Source organism: Octopus bimaculoides, chromosome 2 (assembly GCF_046866305.1).
Source record: "Octopus bimaculoides isolate indiv1 chromosome 2, ASM4686630v1, whole genome shotgun sequence".
Classification (NCBI taxonomy): Eukaryota; Metazoa; Mollusca; class Cephalopoda; order Octopoda; family Octopodidae; genus Octopus; species Octopus bimaculoides.
The window spans coordinates 68,776,510-68,798,229 of NC_142929.1; the positions used below are offsets into that span (position 1 = coordinate 68,776,510).

Consider the following 21,720-nt stretch of genomic DNA (forward strand, 5'->3'; position numbering starts at 1 on the left):
TTTTAATTCTGACACATTTCCACTATCTTAACTCATACATTCTCTTATGATTTCCATCTTCATTAAGAAGTATTGATTTTTACAAATGGTTGCAGATCAAAAATTACATTGCCTTGATCTACCAGGATTTTTATTCGAAGTGATCCTCTCTTAGACAAACTACCTTAACCACAGTTTAAAAGTGCAAGTCTACACTCCTCCAATCCACACCACCATTAATGGTCTTACAGTATGCTTGTTCACCATCTCAAGTATATTTTATGTATACTGAATACACCAGTCTTTAAACCAGTCTTGTTTTCTCCTGGGTGCTAACAAGGGTCCCTGCCAAGCTGGCCTAGTGGAGATGCTACTTTAGTCACCAATGAACTGGCATACACACACACATACACACACATGTAAACTTGACATTTGGAAAGGTATGCAACTGTGGAAACCACATAAAAATGGACTATGGAACTCAATGCAGTCCCCCTGTTCATTGGATCCTGTCAAACTGTCCAAGCCAAGCTGGTATAGAAAATAAACATTAAATGATGATGATATACATACAGACATACAAGGACATAAACACACTAACACCGGTTGTCAAGCAGTGGTGGGGGAAAACACATACACAAAGACACACTCGCGTATATATATATATATATGTATATATATATATATATATATATATATATATATATATATATATATATATATACGACCTTTCAGTTTCTTATCTACCAAATCCACTCACAAGGCTTTGGTCAGCTTGAGGTTAGTAGAAGACACTTGACCAAGGTGCCATGCAGTGAGACTGAAACCAGAAACGTGTAGTTGGAAAGCAAACTTCTTACCACACAGCTACACCTGTGTGTTTGTCTTCCATACAAGCTTGAGTTGGACAGTTTGACAGGATCCAACAGGTGAAGGGACCATTTCATGCTTCAGCTGCTTTATAATTGTTTCCACAGCTGGATGCTCTTCCTGATGCCAACCACTTCGCAGAGTATACTGGGTGCATCTTAAAACAGTCAGTAGACTGTGTAAAGTCATTGGAATCCAGCCGTACTGGAACACTATCAAAACAAATCAGCTCCTGTATTTATTTTAAGTCTGGTGCTTATCAGTTACTTTTTCATGGGCTGCTAAGATAAGACATAAACAAACCAACATGAGTTGCCATACTGTGGAAGGACAAACAAACACAAAGACACACACACATATATATATATATAAACATATATACGTACATACACACAAAGCAATATGTGTGTGTATAGATATCACTTTATCTACAATCTATAAACAGATTTTTTTTTCATTTTTATTATTTCACATTAAAGCATAATAATTGTTCTCGATTAAAAAGAAGGAAAAAAAGCATAGTTATAAGTGTTTGTTCACTTTTCTTTATATTTATTTATTTGTTGTTGTTCATTTTGGAAGTAGTTTTATCAGTGTCCTGAATTTCACGCAATAACAGCAAATATATATTAAAAAAAAAAAACTTCTTGATTATCAAGTCGCATTTTATTTTATTTTTTCAGCTTTTCTTTTGGTTTCGTATGTATATACTTATATTGCACAAGTATACCCATTGTTTTTAGTTTGAATCTTAAGAAACTATTAAAATAAATAAATAAAAACTATCACTGCACGTGACCTTGTTCCACGCATTATCCACTACCAAATAGGCGTGGCTTCAAATCTGTGAAGTCATTCTCTTTGCCAATGTCTTCCTAAATGAATGTCACCAAAGTGTCTGGCCAATTTTATTGCTTTTGTTTTCAAATCTTTTTCATGAATGAATTATAAATTATTTGTCTTCTCAATACTTTTGAATTACGAGTTGCTGTTCCCTCCCACTTCCTTATTTTTCATCGTTGTTTTTCTTTTCTTTTTCTTTTTTTCTTCTCTGTTCTTTTTGTTCTCCTGCCAAAATCTCAACAAATTTTATGGTTGGGGGAAGAGAAAGATGTGGGGATGACTTTTTGTTTACCTGCATTACCGGTATAAACCTTTCTCCGGTTATATTGTCTAAAGATATTGCTCCTTGTATAACGTGTGTGTCTGTTGTATAAACGGAAGAGGGTAAGCAAGGTAAATTGAGAAAAAAGAATGTGAAAACTAACAAGAACAAAGCATAAATTCTTAACTGTTTCAATCAACATTATACAAAGCCAAACCAGGTTATTGTTACTGGATTTTTCTACGTTTTTTTAATATTCTTTCTTCCAATACTTGTTCTGAAAGTAGACAATTGGCTTTGAAAGTATTTGAATTTTGTCTCAGACACTCAGTATTCGCTGACTGTTACAAAGTGTACGGAACCGTTTTGTGTCGAATCTGAAGAGGATTTAAAATTAATGGGTAATGCATCATTCATGGTAGGTCATTTAATTTTTTTTAAATCATTTATAAAATGCAACAATGTGAATAACATTAAGAACACTAATAACTCGAGAAATATTCTAAAGCAAAAAATCATTTTGAATCTAAAGGTGTGTGTGTATATGTGTGAATGGAGGTGCCTGGCATACTGATTGAAGTGTTGCACTTATGATCATAAGATAGTGGTTTCAATTGCTGGACTGGGCAATACATTGTGTTCTTTATCAAAACATATCATTTCACGTTGCTCCACTCCACTCAGTTGGCAAAAGTAATTCTCTGATGGACCAGCATTCCATCCAGCAGGGGGATATATACGTCACATAATCTTGGAAACCAGCCTATGAGTTGGAAAGGACCTTTGATTCTTTTTGAGATATTAACCAAATTTAACCGCTGCTCATTGCCTAACATCTGACATGATTTCTTCCCATTCAAAGAAAAAACTCAAAATTTTAATTTCTTTTTTCAGTTATGCCCTTCTTCCCCCCTTCCCGTAACTTTTTCGTTTTATTTTATTCGGAATTTTTTCTTTAAATTTAATTTTAAAAATAAATACCAGAAATGGTAATTTAAAATTTTTGAAAAGAAACACTGCTACATAACTTACTTTTATTTTTCATGTCAATTTCTGATATGTAAAGCTGATAAAAATTTCGAAAAATGCCAAAGACGAAAAAGTTACTGAGAATGAGGAAGAAACCAAAAGACAAAAAGGCGAAGTTAAATTTTAACTTTTCTTATTATATTTTTGAAGAATCATAATCCCAGCTATTTAAAAACAAATGTCTGCAAAAAAAAAACATAGAAAAAAATCTACAAACTACAAAAAAAAAAAACGTAAAGAAGGGATTTTCTGCCCCGCTCCTCAATTTTTTTTTTTTTTTCCCATGGCTTTAAACATGCACATCCGAAGAAATTACGAATTTTTGGTGCACTAGATAATTTCTGATCGTGCTTTCGGTTCCTAGACCGCGCGGTGCGTTTGTGTTCTTGAGAAAAACTCTTCATTTCACATTGCTCCAGTCCACTCAGCTGTAAATAGATGAGAAGTTAACTTTGCGACGGACCAGCATCCCATCCAGGGAGGTCTGTCATGAATTCAGTTATTTACAAGCTATACAAACTGGGTTAAGCTCCGGCTTTATGAGCCATGAAGCTCATGACAGACAGAAATAAAAATATCCGAGTTGCATATGTCTGATTGAGATTGTCTTTGGGTAATCGATAGAAATTACTATTTTATAACTGTAATAGTAATTATCTAATGACTAGCAGTGTTCGTCGAAATTGACAGGATTTACTTGAGCATGGAATAAATTATACAAACATAAAAGTTTATGAAAGAGTATGAAACTGCCTAATGGAATGATACTGAATATCTTGGAGTTTAACTTTTGGTAGAAGAGTAATTAGGTAATAAAGAGAAAAGGAGTCAATTTATGCATGTAAGTTTAGTTTGTAAGGTGAATTATCTATCAATAAATATATCTATCTTACTATTTCACTGTCTCTTTCCTTTGCCTTTCTAACATTCGTTTCTTAGCTATCTCATAATGTGTATGAGAGAGAGAAAGAGAGAGAGAGAGAGAGAGTATGAATAGTGTTTTAATAATTACGATTGTAGGGGTGAATACTTAACAATCTTCGTTCAAGTATTGTCTTCTAAAATACGATACCGGAACGAAAATTGTCAGTTTCATTTGATCATTAGATTCGTTTAATACAAGCTTTATTTATGTGTGCAACCAAATATACGCATACGTATATTATATGTGGATGTATGTATTGCATAACAGAACCAACAAGTGACATTCGCTTTTTAGAGAGATAACAGTTACAAAATCGCAATTCATACGATATGTACACTCTTTGTCTATTTTTGCTTTCTTTCTCATTGTCATTCAAATATTTCTCGTCGTCTCTCCTTCATTTCCAATCAATATTTATCTTATCTGAGCAAAATTATCAATTGCATGGGTTTTCATGAAGAACCAATCAATCAATTGATTGATCCGACTGACTTCATAAGTAACAAACTTAAAATGATGTTTGCCGTATTATGCTGTGGCTCCTTTGTATTCCGAGTTAAAGTGCCGCCAAGGTCGAGTTCGCTTTTCATCTTTCCACTTTCGTAAGATATGTTATAAATCATGTCAATTAAATAGATTATTTAATCTTAAATCTGAAACCTTATGCCTATGTTACAAATCATTATTTAAAGTTACTGTTTAGTTTTAAACCTTTTAGGTTCAGGGCTGAAACTGCGAACTTTAACCGTTACAGTCTTGGCATTATTCAATCCAGGTTGACATTTTTAACCCTTCTAGAAGTGACAACATTAATTACTGGAGAAATGTTCCCCTATTGCTAGCAAAATTAACCTATTTGTAATTTATTACCATCTATGACAAATGCTCAAAAATGAAGATGAGCTGACTTCTCACCTGTTATTGTACATATATCACCATTAAACGAAGTCAAGCGATCAGACTTATCTTCTTGTCATCCGATTCAATGGTAATGGATGTAACGATAAAGGGAAAATGGTAGACAATATTCTTCAACGTGAGCCGACAGTAATCTCTTGACCACACTAGAGCATGTCGCTTGGATGCTATTTTAAGATAAATTCTGTGGTACGTACAACAGTGTAGGTTGTAAGCTCTGTTCAAAATTTATGCGTTTTAACATGTAAGTTATGAACATCAGAGCGTCTAGTTCCCCCTCTTTTGTAAAACTAAAGGGCTTGTGTCTACTTTAAAAAAGAAATTAATCACGATTGTTTTACCTGGAAAGAGGAGTTGTTACTGCGATACTTGGATCTATTTGCATTATTACTGATGCTGTAAAAAAAAAAAGTCAAATGAGTTAGCAGAACCGTTAGAGCGTAAGACAAAATTTCTTCCGGCTCTTTGCGTTCTGAGTTCAAACCCCATTGAGTTCAACTTTGCCTTTTGGGGTTGATATAAAAGTACCAGTCAAGTACTAGGGCCGATGGTATCGACTAACCTCCCCACCTCAAAACTGCTGGCCTTGTGCATAAATTAGAAGCCATTCTTTATATACATCATCTGTTCTTTATATTCTCCATTCGCGCAAGCATACACATGCCCAACACGTCATCCCTTTTTTCATGACTGTGTGTGATTTATGAAAGTACCGTTAGCAATGTCGATTCCTTTTTCCCGTTGGTTATTTCGAAATTATTGTAAGAATTACAGAACATCACATATCAATGAGCTTTTGTTGCTATTGAAAAGGGTTAATATACAAAGATCATAAAAATAAAATAAAGAAGTAAACAAAACTACACCCAGTAAAATAGTATGAAATAAAGTCTTTCTGTATTTAATCCAATTATATATTAAACTTGTACTCATTTAATACTTTAATCATTCTAAGCTGTAAGGACATGTCTATTTACCGTAAACTTTTTTTTTTTGTTTATTATAGTATGTCCTACCCCCACCTCTATTCCCAGTTTACAATCGTTTGTCAAGCACACTAGACAAATCGAGATATGCGACTAAGTCAAAAGGAAATTATTGACTTGATAACATTTGATTAAAACATTATGTATTTTACGTCAGAGAAATAGAGGCAAATAGGTCATACAGGCGACAAGAACTTTTTCGTGTAATAAAAACAAGTGTTACCAATTTGAATTCGTCTCTTGTACAACAGACTGAAACTAAGTTCACATGCTCAATTTAGAACAAGAAGAATGTTCAGTGTCTGACTGTAAACTTATTGTCATTTCAAGATTCTGCATAAGAATTATGTCGAAGTTGATTTTTCATATCATCCTTCCGTTCTCAATAAAATAAGTCTAAGTCACCAGTATTCTAATACATTAGAGACAATTTAACGAACGATATCCGTCTCTTCCATAAAATGTGTGCCTTAGCATTGTTTCATTTTAGCATGACTATGATTACGCAACATATCTCTCGGATTCTCAAGTTACTATTGATTTACCTCTCAGTATAGTATATAGCCAGGGCGAAGTAGAGATGTAAACCTTTTGAAAAAGATAATTACCTCTTTCTTTTGAATAAATTATGGATTGCTTAATACCTTCAAGCTATGGATTACTGAATGCCTTTATTTAACATCTTGATATTTCAAAAAGCTTGTAAGTTTTGCTTTTCATTTAAAGAGTTCAGTAAGAAAGCGATCAATAAGATGTTGTCCTGTTCTAGCAGAAGCCATCTATTCCACTATATACACAAATTTCTTTACATATGTATGTACAAAGAAATGCCTTCTTCAGTTCAGATCTCACCTTTTGCAACTGGAAGAAGAAAAAAAACAGTCCTTTGAAATCCCGCAAAAAAGTCATAGGCTTGGGAAATCCTTCAGCAAATACCTAATTACTTAAGTTAATCACTTCTCGATCCTAGCATATAGGTTGACAGGATACAACGCAAAGAGACTTTAATGCACTAACAACTATAATATATATATCTATATATATTCTTTTACTTGTTTCATTAATTTGACTGCGGCCATGCCTTTAGTCGAATAAATTGACCCCAGGACTTATTCTTTGTAAGCCTAGTACTTATTCTATCGGTGTCTTTTTGCCGAACTGCTAAGTGACGGGGACATAAACCCACCAACATCGGTTGTCAAGCGATGGTGGGGGGACAAATAGACACACAAACATATATATACACATACACATATCTATCTATCGATAGATAGATTCAGATGAATATAGTACTTAAGTTGAGGCACCAGAATTTAGTATTGTATTACCCATACCATTTCAAAGTTAAGGTGATTAAAATCAAAATTAGCAACAAGGATATCCAGAGGTAATTGCAGTACGATCTTTTCATACAACTCCATTTAATTGAACAGTGCAATCATTACATCAATTTAAAATACAGAGCAATCTTCAACTGCACAGACATAGAATTTAATTAAAGCAGAACAGATGGACACATTAGTATAATCGCTCTACATTTTAAATTGATGCAATGAGTGCATTGTTCAATTACATGGAGTTGCATGAAACGATCGTACTGCATTACCTCTGGATATCCTTGTTGCGTATTTTGATATATATATATATATATATATATATATGTATATATATATATATATATATGTATATATATATATATATGTATATATATATATATATATGTATATATATATATATATATGTATATATATATGTATATATATATATATATATGTATATATATATATATGTATATATATATATATATGTATATATATATATATATGTATATATATATATATATATGTATATATATATATATATATATGTATATATATATATATATATGTATATATATATATATATGTGTATATATATATATATATATGTATATATATATATATATATGTATATATATATATATATATGTATATATATATATATATATGTATATATATATATATATATGTATATATATATATATATGTATATATATATATATATATGTATATATATATATATATGTGTATATATATATATATATGTGTATATATATATATATGTGTATATATATATATATATGTATATATATATATATGTATATATATATATATATATGTATATATATATATATATATATGTATATATGGGAGAATATACAAAAAATAACAACAGACGAGGACAGGTGGTGTAAATAACAAAAGTATATATTAATGTATATGTATATATATATATGTATATATATATATATATATATATATATATATGTATATATATGTATATATATATATATATATATATATATATATATATATATGTATATATATATATGTATATATATATATATATATATATATATATATGTATATATATGTATATATATATATATATATATATATATATATATATATATATGGCGGAGTTCTTTCAGTTTCCGTCTACCAAATCCACTCACAGGGCTTTGGTCGGCCCGAAGCTATAGTGGAAGACGCTTGCCCAAGGTGCCACGCAGTGGGACTGAACTCGGAACCATGTGGTTGGGAAGCAAGCTTCTCCCACACAGCCATTCCTGCGCCTTATATATATATATATATATATATATATATATATATGTAGAGAGAGAGAGTTTGTATTTGCTTTGCAAGAAAGAGGAGGAGAGTGTCTTATTAGATCTACATTGTTGCAGTAGAAAGCAAGAGAATAAATGCCAACATTCTGGCTTTAATGTTGTTGTTGCTGTATAACCCCGGGACCACTTTGGTCGAGAAGTCCTATGGTACTAGTATGCCTGCTAAACATCGCGACGCGGACCGTATACCCAGCTTACTATATGGAGCATTTATCGTTCGAGTGACATTCTGTGGCCATCCCCTCTGTTTTTCCCCTGGTATGTTATATTCAGCATGAGGTTATATTTAACTACTCTGAAGACAGTAGCATATGAGGAAGATTTAGCTTGCTATTTCGTGACTTCCTTGCTAGCTCGTTCTAGCCGAATTTGTGTAGGTGGTGTTATGCAGCGTGTTGAAGTACTTTATTATTAATAGCAGTTTTCGAGGATAGTAAGTTATGTCTGTTTGTATAAAGCTGTATCAAAATATATAACGAAGTAATTAAATTTCAGAAAGAGGGGAAAAAATAAATAATGGAATGAAGTAGGTCAAAACACATTTACTGGGGTCGGTGACTGATGGAGAGTAGAGTGAGTTGGGCGGACAAAGGTGAAGATGAATAAACTTGGAGGAAAGTAGAGAATTTGGTGTGTCTGTGTGTATATAAAAACATGTGTTGATATGTGGAATATCAGTTTGTATCTGTGAGTGAGAGAAAGAATAGAAATCAGTAAAAAGAGAGGAAGGAAGAGAAATGTCACGTTCCTTCGCACGAGCTCTGGTGCGCCAGCACTGCCTGACTACTGTAGCTGATGTACTTCGTTCAGACACTGGTGGCCGGATCACGTTTATAGATCGTAGCTTGTCTCTCCAAACAGGACTCACGTTTCAAAAAGAGCAAAGCTGTAGATTTATAGTGCGTGAAATTTGATTGCGTAAGAGTGCACCCATCCATTTGTGTGTACCCTATGTATGTGTGTTTGTAAGATAGAATTTTTTTATTTATAATTTTGTTAATCTAAAATATGTAACTTTATTAAACGAATGTTCATATTAAAAATATCTTTTCAACTTGCTACATTCCGAATTTATACTCATACTACAAGATCTACATTTGTAACTAAACTGTACCACTTACAGATTTAAGATTAAATTTTCGTTAGACGCAGTTGATTCAACGGAAGGAACACATAACTACAGTCCTAATAATAAAACAGTTTGTCCCGTGATATCAAAATACTGTCGTCACTAGCAATGACTTAATTCTACAACGGGCTGGTCATGCTCATTTGAAAATTACCGAAATATTATGCAGTTCACAAGCATAAGCAACAGGAAGCTCTCTTTCTACATAATTTAATGCTCGGTTCTTACATCACTGTCACTCAGGCTTCCCCTACTCGCTCGTCTCTCCTCCTTTCGTCATCCACATTGTGTCTACTGTTACCCAAGCCCCTGCACTAATAACTACGCCCAGTCTTTCCTTCCTTCCCAGTACGTTGACTTTTCAAATTTTTCCTGCAGCTGTAGATTTCCGACTGTTCAAGTGGAATATTAACAGTATTTCCGTGACTGCCTGCATGGAAAGTGAGTAGACTAGTGGTTAGGGTGTTGCACTCACGATCACAAGATCGCGGTTTCGATTCCTGGACCTCGAAACCTCGGCTCCTTGTATTCTTGAGCAAAACACTTCATTTTACCGTTGCTCCATTGTACTCAGCTGTAAATGAGTTATCCTGCAACGGGCTGGTGTCCCATTCAAGGGGGAATGTTGTGATCTCGTTCCCTTATTCACCATGAAAACCGGGTAACCAACCCTATGAACCCTGGGACTCGATTCATTAATGTCCAGGTGTTGTTGTTGATGATGATGATGATCGATCTGCGAACAACGATGGGGCATAGCTTCAGATCAAATATATATAGATATAATTCTTATGAGGTTGAATGAGATGACAGGAAACTACTTGTTTTTAAACTTTTTTGTTGTTGTTGTTGTCAATACAACTCCTCTAATCATCAGAATAAACTAAATATTTTGGCATAACTACAGATTAGTACCCCTTCCCCTCTTCTCGATTATGTTTCTTTGTAACTTTTTAAAAAAATAAAATTTCGCAGATATATTTCCCTTAGTGCAGATTATATTGAAAAAAATTTGTTTTTAGGAGTTTCGGACTTTTCTCCTCCACCCCCGGCTCTTGAGAGTAAAAAATTAAAACAAAATTGTTTTTAATTGAATTTTATCAACATAATTGTAATCCACACCATCGAAAAAATGCTTCTGCAAAGTTTCATTTAAAAATGTACATTTTTAAGAAAGGTATGGGGTAATAAATTTGGCAAGAGCAGAGGCGGGGTACAAAACTAGTTTTACCAATTCTTTTTTACGTTTTCTTTGAAATCAGAAACTGGTTAAAGTTACAGTATTTACAGCTGTTTTTTTACTTTTTTGATATAAATAAATTTCGTTTGCATTTGAGTTGTGTAAATAGAGATATATTTTCTTTGCTGTTTTAATTACATTTTCATCCTTAATAAATTGAAACAACAGTATTTTAAATTTTCAAAAAGCCAAATGTAAGGCTTTCATTATATGTATTACATACACACTTTATTTTGAATACATTCTCAGTTCGAATCCCACTGAGCCCAACTTTTCTTCATTCTTTCAAGGTTCATTAAATAAAGTATCACTCAACTAGCCGAGTACTAGAACAATAAATGGAGTGGGAGTGAATGACAGAGACACTAAATGCAAGCAAACTGTTGTGAACTCTGAAGTATTTTAATCAAAATGAAACTAAATTTTCATCATAAATTGTATTTATCAATTTCATACACACAAATGCACACATAGGTACATATCTTAAAATATAACGCTGTGTTTCATGTTGGTCAAGCTGGTGGAAGGAAAATAAAGTGACAAAGGGAGTGGAGTAAGTGGTAGAAATGGGAAGTATAAAAATATATAGTGAATGAGAGAGCAGCATATCACCTGCTGGAGCAGCAGGTATTTTGATAAAAATAAACTGCAAATTTTTGTCATTTCCAAATAAATAAACAAAAATTTGAAAGCAAAATACACCAAGTGATAGTGGAAGTTCACACACACACACATGCATAGACACACAGATGATGTATCTTCTGGTTGCATCAAACAATGGAAAATGAGAGGTACAGAATAAAATCGTTGTCGTAATAGTTTATATGTGATCACTTATTTATTTTAATAAATTTGGTAATTGTTTAATAAAATAAATTAAAAATAAACAGGAAAAATGACCACCATTTAAAGGCTACATCACTTGATTCAATGAAATGAGCAGACAACATTCAAATAGATCAGATGACGGTCAACCGCAGTATAAAAACGTCATTTGTTGTAGAAAAATATTGTTTCAAGTAGAAGACAATACTTAAATATATAAAACTTTTATATATTCAATTTCACACACACATTATATATATGCATGTACACATGTAGGTATGTATGTGTATATATATATATATATATATATATATATATATATATATATATATATATGCATGTAGGTATATATATGCATATATATATATGCATGTAGGTACATATATGTATATATATGCATATATATATATATTATATATATTATATATATAGGTTAGTAGGTTGACGTCATGCACCAGTTGCAAGTGAGTAGTGTCATTGTCATGCAAGAGATGTTCTTTGTTTCCAATCTTCCACATAATTATGTCTGGGCATGGTGAAATATTACCTTACATAAAACAGGTGATGGTTGGTGACAGGAATGACATCCTGCTATACAAAATCTGTCTGATCTATGGGAGCATGGAAAAGCATATATTTCATACATATATATATATATATTTTACACCACCAATGATATTTCTAACCAAGACATTACAACTGTATCTGATTGTTCAAGTGCTTCAATTCTGTGAATGTACAGATATTTACTCAATTGCTAACATTTATCAATGGTTTCTTCCATTGTGCTGATGTGCCGTTTTATATCATGAATGAAAGTGTTGGCATTTTTTATGGCATGTGTATGCTAGTAAATATGTGTCTGTATATATATATATAGAGAGAGAGAGAGAGAGGAATGGTGATGTAAACAGGAAAAATAGAACTCAAAATATGAGTACAGTAATCCTTCACCCTATCGTGGTTTATCATTGAAGCTTACATCAATTCCTCCATGGTGTTGTTTTGCATTTATAATAAAATAAATATATACAAATGAAAATAATGATAAAAAATATACAATACAGTACTGTTTCTACTTTGCGGATTTTCACCTATCGCAGAGGATTTTGGAATATAACACCTACGATAGTCAAGGGATTACTGTATATGTATGTTTTTATTAATATCTAGCAGAATCAAGAGAGAGACTCAAAGGCCATGAGTTTTGTATATTAGTATAAAATAAGTGCCAACACACAAGCCTTTGAGTCATTCCATTGCTTCTGATATATAATATGTGTGTGTGTGTGTATATATATATATATATATATATATATATATATATATATATATATATATATTCAAGGGAAACTACTCCCATGGCTATTCCTTCGAATTCTGATTGGAAGAAAGTGTGAAAGAACCCTTTCTTCACCCTTAAGTATTGAAACTAAAGTAAAATGTTCCTAAAGCTGTTGAGTAATAAAATGCATTCACAACAAAATATATTTTACTTTTTTTCAGTTTTACTGTCTTTGTTAGGAGTTAATTTTTTCTACTCCTTTATATTTTGTAATCACAAATAGCTGTTAAAATTGCAATAAAGGACACACAATTTTTTTGAATAATTTTTGTGATATAATTCTAGTAATTTCTTAGGCTATATGATTATTCTTTGTGAAAATTAGCTGGAGTAAGAGAAGATAAACACATAAATTGTATGAAATGAATTAGACTTAGATTAACTCTGGATTTAGCTAGGCTGATTGGTTTAATAGCTTGTCTCTTCAGTAACACAAATCTGTTTTGTAAGGTTTATAGGTTAATAGATTTGATCTCATGTTTCCAGATAACAGTGATGAGTTATGCTAACTAGTTCAGTGCAAGTTCAGATGAGACCAACTCTGTATTTAATTTCTTATTACCTTTCAAAATCATTGGCCTCTGTCATTGAATTCTATAAACTCAATAGCAGAAGTGTTGTTTATATTTGTCCCAGGGCTGTCTTTTCTGTGAGCAGCATTGTATTTTTGTTTTTGCTGCAACATCATATCACAGTGGGTGGAAGTATCTCAATGACATTTTTGGGAAACTGCTGATTAGATGTGTTATACCCTCCACAGAAGAGTAACACACTTGACATTTGTTGTTGCATCTTTGGAGTGCTTCACCATCCTATTTGTTCATAAGACATTTCATAGCTATCTCCTGCTCTTAAATTGCAAAAGTATAGTCTTTATGGTGTGACATAAAGTAACAGTCATGAGTCCAAGAGAGGCCACATTTCATGTTAATCTTAGCATCCTCCTAAGTTGGCAAGCTCACAGAATCGTTAGCAAAATGAACAAAATGCTTAACAGCATTTCATCCGTCTTTAACGTTCTCAGTTCAATTTCCTCTGAGGTTGACTTTGCCTTTCATCCTTTCAGGGTTGATAATCTCAGCTAAGCACTGGGGTTGACTTAATCAACTAACCTTCTCCCGTAAAACTGCTGGCCTTGTGCCAAACTTTGAAACCAATATTAGCATCCTTCTAAGCCAGCAAGCTGACAGAATTGTTAGCATGATGGGTGAAATGCTTAGTGGCATTTCATTCATCTTTATGTTCTGAGTTCAAATTCCACCAGGGTGGCCTCACCAATCATCCTTTCAGGATGGATAAAATAAGTACCACTTACCCACTGTCCCAAAATTACTGGCCTTGTGCCAAAACTTGAAATTAATATTAGCATCTTCTTCAAGTTTACAGAATTTACGTGAAAACCCTTTTTGTGGTATGTAGTGTTTCTCTTGTAGTTCTTTGCTGAGATATACTAGTTTTGCAATTCTGGTTTCATAGATAAGGTCATCAGGAAGTGAATGTTTCTAGAAGAATTCACTATCAGCCTGCAGGATGATATTCCCATTATTTTTGAACACTTGGTTGATGTGTTTAGGTTTGCAACCATTGCTTAACAGGTGCTAAGTAATATTATATAACAATCGAAGGCTGTCTGTACTGATCTAAAGCTTCTGCTTTTCTTCTGAGACAGAGTCTGCCAATTCACTGTTTCCTTGGAAATTTGCAGTTAATATCAGAATCTTGCAGGTTTCAATATCTATGGAGTGGATTTCCTCTGTAGACTAGTTGAGTATCTCAAATGCTGACATTAGTACAGGTAATGCAAATGTGAGATGAAAGCTTTGCCATATATTTTTCAGTCTAGTATGATATTCTCTACTCTGTCTTTGTTTACAGTGCCTTTATATAATATATGTTCATCAATACCTAGGTATTTGTAGCACTCTTGTCGAACAGCGAAAACAGTGAGACCATTAATGCAAAGATTTTAGGTTTGAGGAATGGTTTTACCATGTTCAGTTGTTGAATGTGAACGTTTCTTTGGGCCAAACTATATCCCCTATATCATCAGAAAACATTGTGATTAAATTCAGTTGCTTTTTAGCATTGTAAATATTTCAAGTATGTATATCTAGATCAATCATCCACAAAGAAATTATGTTTAACCTTGAAGAATTTGTATTGGAATGATTCAACCCCAGTTCTTAATTCTGTTAAGCTTGGTACTTATTTTATCGATTCTTATTGCTGAACCTCTAAGTTACAGAGATGTAAACACACCAACAAGCGGTAGTGGGGGTTACAGACAGACACAAATCTACCAAATCCACTCACAAAGCTCTGGTTGGCCCAAAGCTATTGTAGAAGACACTTGCGCGCACACACACACATAAGCCAAAACAGACTATGGAACCTGGTGCAGCCCCTGGTTTTGCCAATTTCTGTCAAGCCGTCAAACCCTTGCCAGCATAGAAAACAGACGTTAAATGTTGATGATCATGATAATGATGATGATGATGATGATGATGATGTGTGTGTGTGTATCATAAAATTCATTTTGACTTATTAAAATTGCTTTAAAATGATAGATAGATAGATAGATAGATAGATGTGGATATGTGTTTGAGAACGCGGGGAGGAGAAAGAATGTGCGTGTGTGTATGCGAATTGTTTCAGTTGCTAACTCCCACCCACATAAAAGTATGGATTCACGTGTCAAATGAATGAGAGAGTGAGAGAGAGAGTTAAATAGCAATAAAGGCACATGTACGGTAAACACATGTATGTAGGTTATACAACCACACATGCAAATTAATTCCCCCCCCCCTCTCTTTCTCTCTCGCTCTCTTTCTGATACACACACATGCAGAAAAATAACAACTCTTATCTGCAATGATTCTCTAAACCCGTGTTTTTCTGATAGTCATTTTTATTCGTCGTCGTCGTCGACATTTTACTGGCCTTTCAGTCGCAAGCAAGCAAGTTATGTATTTGCGAATGTCATAACGCATAAATGCAGAGAGAAAGTGTGGGGAGAGAGAGAGACGGTAAGATAGTTAGAGAGATAGAAAGGGAAAAATAGATAGGTGAGCGGGAGACAGCCAGACAGATAGAGAGGAGAAGCAAGAGATAGCTAACGAGTGGTAGAGGGCAATGTACTTTGGCACGTGAGTATATTTGACACGTGTTCTCAATTACACAGTTTTATATCTTGAGTGAAATTCTCCACCTCACTTAATCAATTCAATGCTCACTCAACAACTAACTCGCACTCTTTCTCACACTACTCGCGCTCTCTCATTATTTACTCTGTTTTTTCCTCACCCCTCCCCCCTCGTTAATCTCTTTATTTGTTTTCATTCTTTTCCTCTCTTCCTCTCCTTTTCTATTGTCCTTTTCTCTTTTACTTTATTATTTCAAGAAAACGCTTAATTTGCTTTATTTATTTATTTTTTAACAATTTCTTGTTTATTTATTCCTTGTAGAAATTACAACGTAACATTTTAACTCCTCCACACATATTTTTTTGTTTCGCAAAAAAAAACAAAAACAAAAAAGGAAAGAATACTTTCTTTTCCTTGCAGATATTTTTTTTTCTTTCGCTTCAACTACAGCTATCTATCTGATTATTGTTATTAATTTACCTAATAACATCACTGCATACTCATTACTCATGTTTAACAAAACTAAAACTAACAGTCCCTCTACAAATGTTAACTTCGCACATCAGACACCCTATTGCCAAGGGTACAGGACTAAAAAATATATATACGTCCAACACATCAGAAAGATTGTATTATGACATTAATTTCATTTTGCGCTGGAATACACTACTCATACAACTGGAACGTTATTCTCACTCCAAACATTCTGGACTACATCCAACAGAAAGAAAATATAAGGTCATTATCCATCCACTTGATAGATAAATCTCCAATTACCAACTTTGGATCTACTCCCCAACTTTCTCACCTACGTATTCCTCTCTCTCTCTCTCTCTCTCTATCAAGTTCTCTGCTCCTTTAAACTCACTCACAGTGTCGCTTCGCTCCCTTTCTCTTGTCTATTTCTTGAAACCTTCTTCGCCTCACATTTGTCATGGGTAACCTGCAACCCGCGACTAACGAAAACTTGCTTTCACTTTTTTTCAGTGGTGCAGGCCACTTTGAAGATGAGCCCATGTCTCATGCGACACACTTCTCGAGCAAAAATTGCCCTTGTTTGCCCTGCACAGCTCTTATTCATTCCTCCTCCTTCATTTTTCTGTCAACCATTGACATTCAGAAGCTCGTTCTGATCTATAACTGCCTTTATTTACCCCATTATCCAAGAAGATCAGGAAAAAATATATGTGCACTGCCCTTGCATCAAATCAGTACTACTTAAATTTTTTTAACTATCATGCTCTTTCCATTTCTTTTACAACACGCTCTTTACTATGATTCAGCAAAATTAAATATACCAGAAAAATGGAAGCCAATAGGTTGATCACCATTTATAGACTACTGGCACAGAAGTCATTTCATCACTATAATATGGAATGTCAAAATATTACGACCACTGATATTATCTTTTATCTTTTAGATGTTTCAGTCATTGAACTGCAGTTTAGATAATACAAAAAAAAATTAATTCGACACCATTACTTATTTTTTAATGTCTGGTACTTATCGCATCAGTCTTTTTTGCTGAATGCTAAGTTACGGGTTCATAAAGAACCCAACAGTGATGGTGGTGGAGGACAAACACATAAAGACACGTACATATACACATACATTTTCAATCATTGGTCGACTGAACATGGTTGTGGGACTGAACATGGTTGTGAAGAGAGCTTCTTAACCACACAGCCATGCCTGCACCTCTATTAGCAGAATAAAAGCCAAAAATACTTTTTAAAAAGTATGGCAATTAAAAGATGCATCTATCACCCAGCCCTTTTTGACTCCAGTCCCTATATAAAATCTTCCAGTTCTCAGACGGAGGTGAAGCTGTTCCACTCGCTTTGGGTTGAAAAGCACTGCTCTAAATCATAAAAATATTTTTGAATGTATTTACAATGAAATGTGTTATGTCCAAATTCACATTTCACAAGAATTGAAGATAAACTTATCTGGTATTTCCTACCTTATCTTTCTAACCCTTCAGGACAGTTGAACTTAACAATTTTTTTTTTGTCTGGATTCTGCATGCAGCAATTGGTTTATTGGTTAAATAAAATATCACTACCTCATGTTAGTCATACATAAATAAATATGTATCATTTAAAGTGATTCTGTTTGGCATTCCTCTGAAGTCACTTCCTTCTGTGAGTAAACAGTACTGAGGCCACCCACACACAGATATTAGCCATACCTTCATAGCTTACAATTCTTGTCTAATTCTTGCTTATGTTACATCTAAATCAAAATATGTTACATTGAAATCAAATTTGACGGATGAAAATAAAGAAGTCTGAGTAAAAATTCTAGTATCCTAGAGTCACTTTGTTTTTATCATTCAACCCCCTTGTCATGACTTCCAATTCTTTCACCTTCCAAAATCATCATTATTTTATGCACACTTTCCATACTGGCATTGGTTGGACTAATCTATGCTGCTCTCCTAGATGGGTCAGGGGACCACAGTTCACTCATGTCATTTTTGGTTAGGTTTCAATGGTTGTATGACCATCCTAACACTGGCTACTTCACACAGTGTACTGGATGCATTTTTTTCCTGGATCCAGTACAAGAGATGCTTTTACATATTCAAGACTTTAGGGGTCTCCCAACACTACACATAAAAGAGTGTACTGAGTGCAGTTTATTGTATAAACAGCACTACAAAGTATTTATATTTAACTATCCTCACTCCCAATAATGGATAGCAATAAGCCTTGTATATGGCTGAAGCCATGATTCTTAACAGGATATTTCAGAGTACTTAAGAATCTCTGGAGTTATAAACAAAATGCCTTGACTCATTTCGTTATGTTAGTTTATGCTTCCAGTTGAAATTTCTCTGAAATAAAAATGGCTTTTTATTCTTCCAGAGAGATTTCATTGCAGTAGTTTTACCCTTTCCTCACACCTTAATCTGATTTTCACATACAAACCATTTCTTGGTTTTGTGTCCAGTGAGTTTGCTGGCAGAATCATTCACGTGTTGAACAAAATACCTGGCAGTATTTCTTTTGGGTCTTTACATTCCAATTTCAAATCCCACCAAGGATAATTTCACCCTTCATCCTTTTCAGGTTGATATAGTACCAATCTAGTACAACTAAACTCCTCCTGTTAAACTCTTCCTCTTAAAACTTCTAGTCTCATGCCTAAATTTGAAACACTTGTTAAATTTTGGGATCTGTTTCATTCTTCTTGGTTCTTGGTTCAAACTTCACCTCAATCAACTCAGCTATTTATCTACCTTAGGTTGATTCAATTGAATATACATTTCTCTCTTCTGAAAATTGGAGCTGTAGCTCAGAAATGATTATTTTATTTAGGATTTGTTTTCTTTTAATCCTGTTATTAATTTGTATTTTTTTTACCCTGTTATTAATTTCTCAGTTAATTTAACGCTTTCATTCTTTTTCTTTTCCTCTCTTTCATATGAACCTGATACTTCTCTTATGCTCTGATGTCAACAGTTTTGTGAGAAAAATTGTGAAATTCTAACTTATTCTACTTAACAACCTACAAATGTAAGTTAAAATCTTCCTTGTTTTTTTTTCTAATTCCTTTTCTTTGTTTTATTTTACTCAATAACCTTGATCTCATTTGAAATTGCACCAGTAATCTAAATAACTATAATTAATCTTTTAATCTACATCTCCCTTGTTGAACTTAATCCAACAAATACTACATCCTAATTTATCTTTTTAAAATGTAGCATCACTTTTCAACCTTATTGAAAATAACATATGAGTTTGCATAACAACCTTTTACAGTGTCTCAGACAATGTTTCTCTATTTGTTGGGGCAGTTATTATCTGTCGACAAAAGAGTATTGTGCCTATGGCCAAGACACTCATGTTTCTATAGCTCACTCTAAGTAGCTCTATGTATCCACTAGGTCACTGAGAAGAGAATCTGTTCTAGTGGATCAATGTGCATACAAAATAAATGTTACGTAGATGATACATATTATGCTAGGATAGGAGTATAATAACATGTATTTTTAGGTCCAGTAGAAATTCGTGATTTGCAACCTCTGTTCATAGTAGTGAATTCTCTTCAACAACAGTTTTCAGGTTTGTATAAAAAATTGGAAGTGTAACAGTTAGAGGGGAATAGCTTGAATATGCTCCAGTTGATGTCTAATATTTACCTAGAAGAAACACTTTGCTATAAACTTGAACTATTAAATGATCTGTTGTTTCACGAACTGAATAAATAGTATAATGTTTCATTGATATAAACTTAGATATTCAAAAAAAAAACAAAGAAGGGAAGAAAAAATTTCATGAACAGGAAATAAAATACATATTACTTGATTGATTGATTGCTTGATTGATTGATTGCTTGATAGATAGAAATGATATGATGCATAATATGATACAATATGATACTTATGTATATGTAACATGTATATGCTTCTGTGCCTGGGTGCTGTACCAAAGAATTGGGCCCCACTCTAACAGATCATCACCATCATCATTATGATTTACCATGCTGGCATGGATTGGAATAATCACATCCTCAACAGCCGCACAGCTACCAACTTGATGTACTTTCACAAATGCAAAACAGCTAAAAAGATCCTAAGGAGAATAATTGGGGGATTCAGTCTTCAGTATGTGTCTGTGGTATGGCACAGTATATAGCTACAGGCTGTTAAGGGAAATTAATTGGATGGCTCACTGTTTCTTTAAAGTCTAAAACAAAGTCTGTAGATGTGTAAGCAGATTCATCTCCATGCAACCGTTTGTTTAATAATTTCTTCATTGATTGTCTTAACAGCCTAACAAACTTTATTTTTAAAGGGGTGGTAAAAGTATTGCTCTTTCACAGAGCTATTTGCAATTGTGGTAGTTATGTTGGACGTTGGGAAAGACTGATAACATCACTTCACTAATAACAACCATAAATATGTCCCCATTTTGATCAGGTACAGCAAACTTTTTTCCAGGCTCCAAAAGTCTTGTAACAAAATCAGCTGAGTGTTGGTCTTTGTTAAGGTAAGCTCTCATCTTTTTTTTTTGTTTCAGTTTATGTTTCTGAATTGATCAGCTTCTTGTCTTCTTCGGAATAACTAGAAGCATGTAACAAAAGTCACCTGCTAAAGTGACTGTTACTTCATTGAAAGAAATTCTTCTGATGAAAAATATCTGACAGTTTGATACAAAACCTCAGAAGAAACTTTAAGGGACACAGTGCATTTGTCCCCAATTATCATCTAACACTTTTACACTTCTACTGCTCCTGTTCTTTACTAATGTTACAGGTTACTGAGTCATCAATAGTGAGATTCAATGACAGTTTGAATGCACTGTGATCTGTTTTGCCCTCTGGCAATATAGTGTCTGCAACACCTGAAGATTCGACGGCTATGGTAATTTCTCTCATGTTTCATTACTTCAGCCAGCTGTAGGTTTGTCAATGAGATCATTCCTGTTACTCCAGATGCACCAAAAGGAAAGGATATTATCCACTCACACACACATATTGTGCCTCTCTACTATCACTCTATTTCCCCCATTATGCTGTTTGTGTAACAAAGATTGTTATCACATTAGATT

At 33.5% G+C, this 21,720-nt stretch overlaps 1 protein-coding gene across 6 annotated transcripts in view; it reads left to right on the forward strand.

Moving 5' to 3' along the window:
* Positions 1–21,720, forward strand: part of LOC106871674 (uncharacterized) — a 72,185-nt gene that overhangs the window by 30,325 nt on the left and 20,140 nt on the right. Inside the window, exons 1-2 of one of the 6 annotated variants that reach the window (XM_052978071.2) lie at positions 2,234–2,372; positions 19,630–19,683. The exons of 1 other annotated variant lie outside the window; for it this stretch is intronic. The gene's annotated coding sequence lies outside the window, so the exon portion shown is untranslated. Of the gene's footprint in view, positions 1–2,233; positions 2,373–15,446; positions 16,901–19,629; positions 19,684–21,094; positions 21,160–21,720 lie in introns of those variants that run through there. 4 more of the 6 variants (XM_052978077.2, XM_089346910.1, XM_052978065.2 and 1 more) reach the window with 4 other exon arrangements.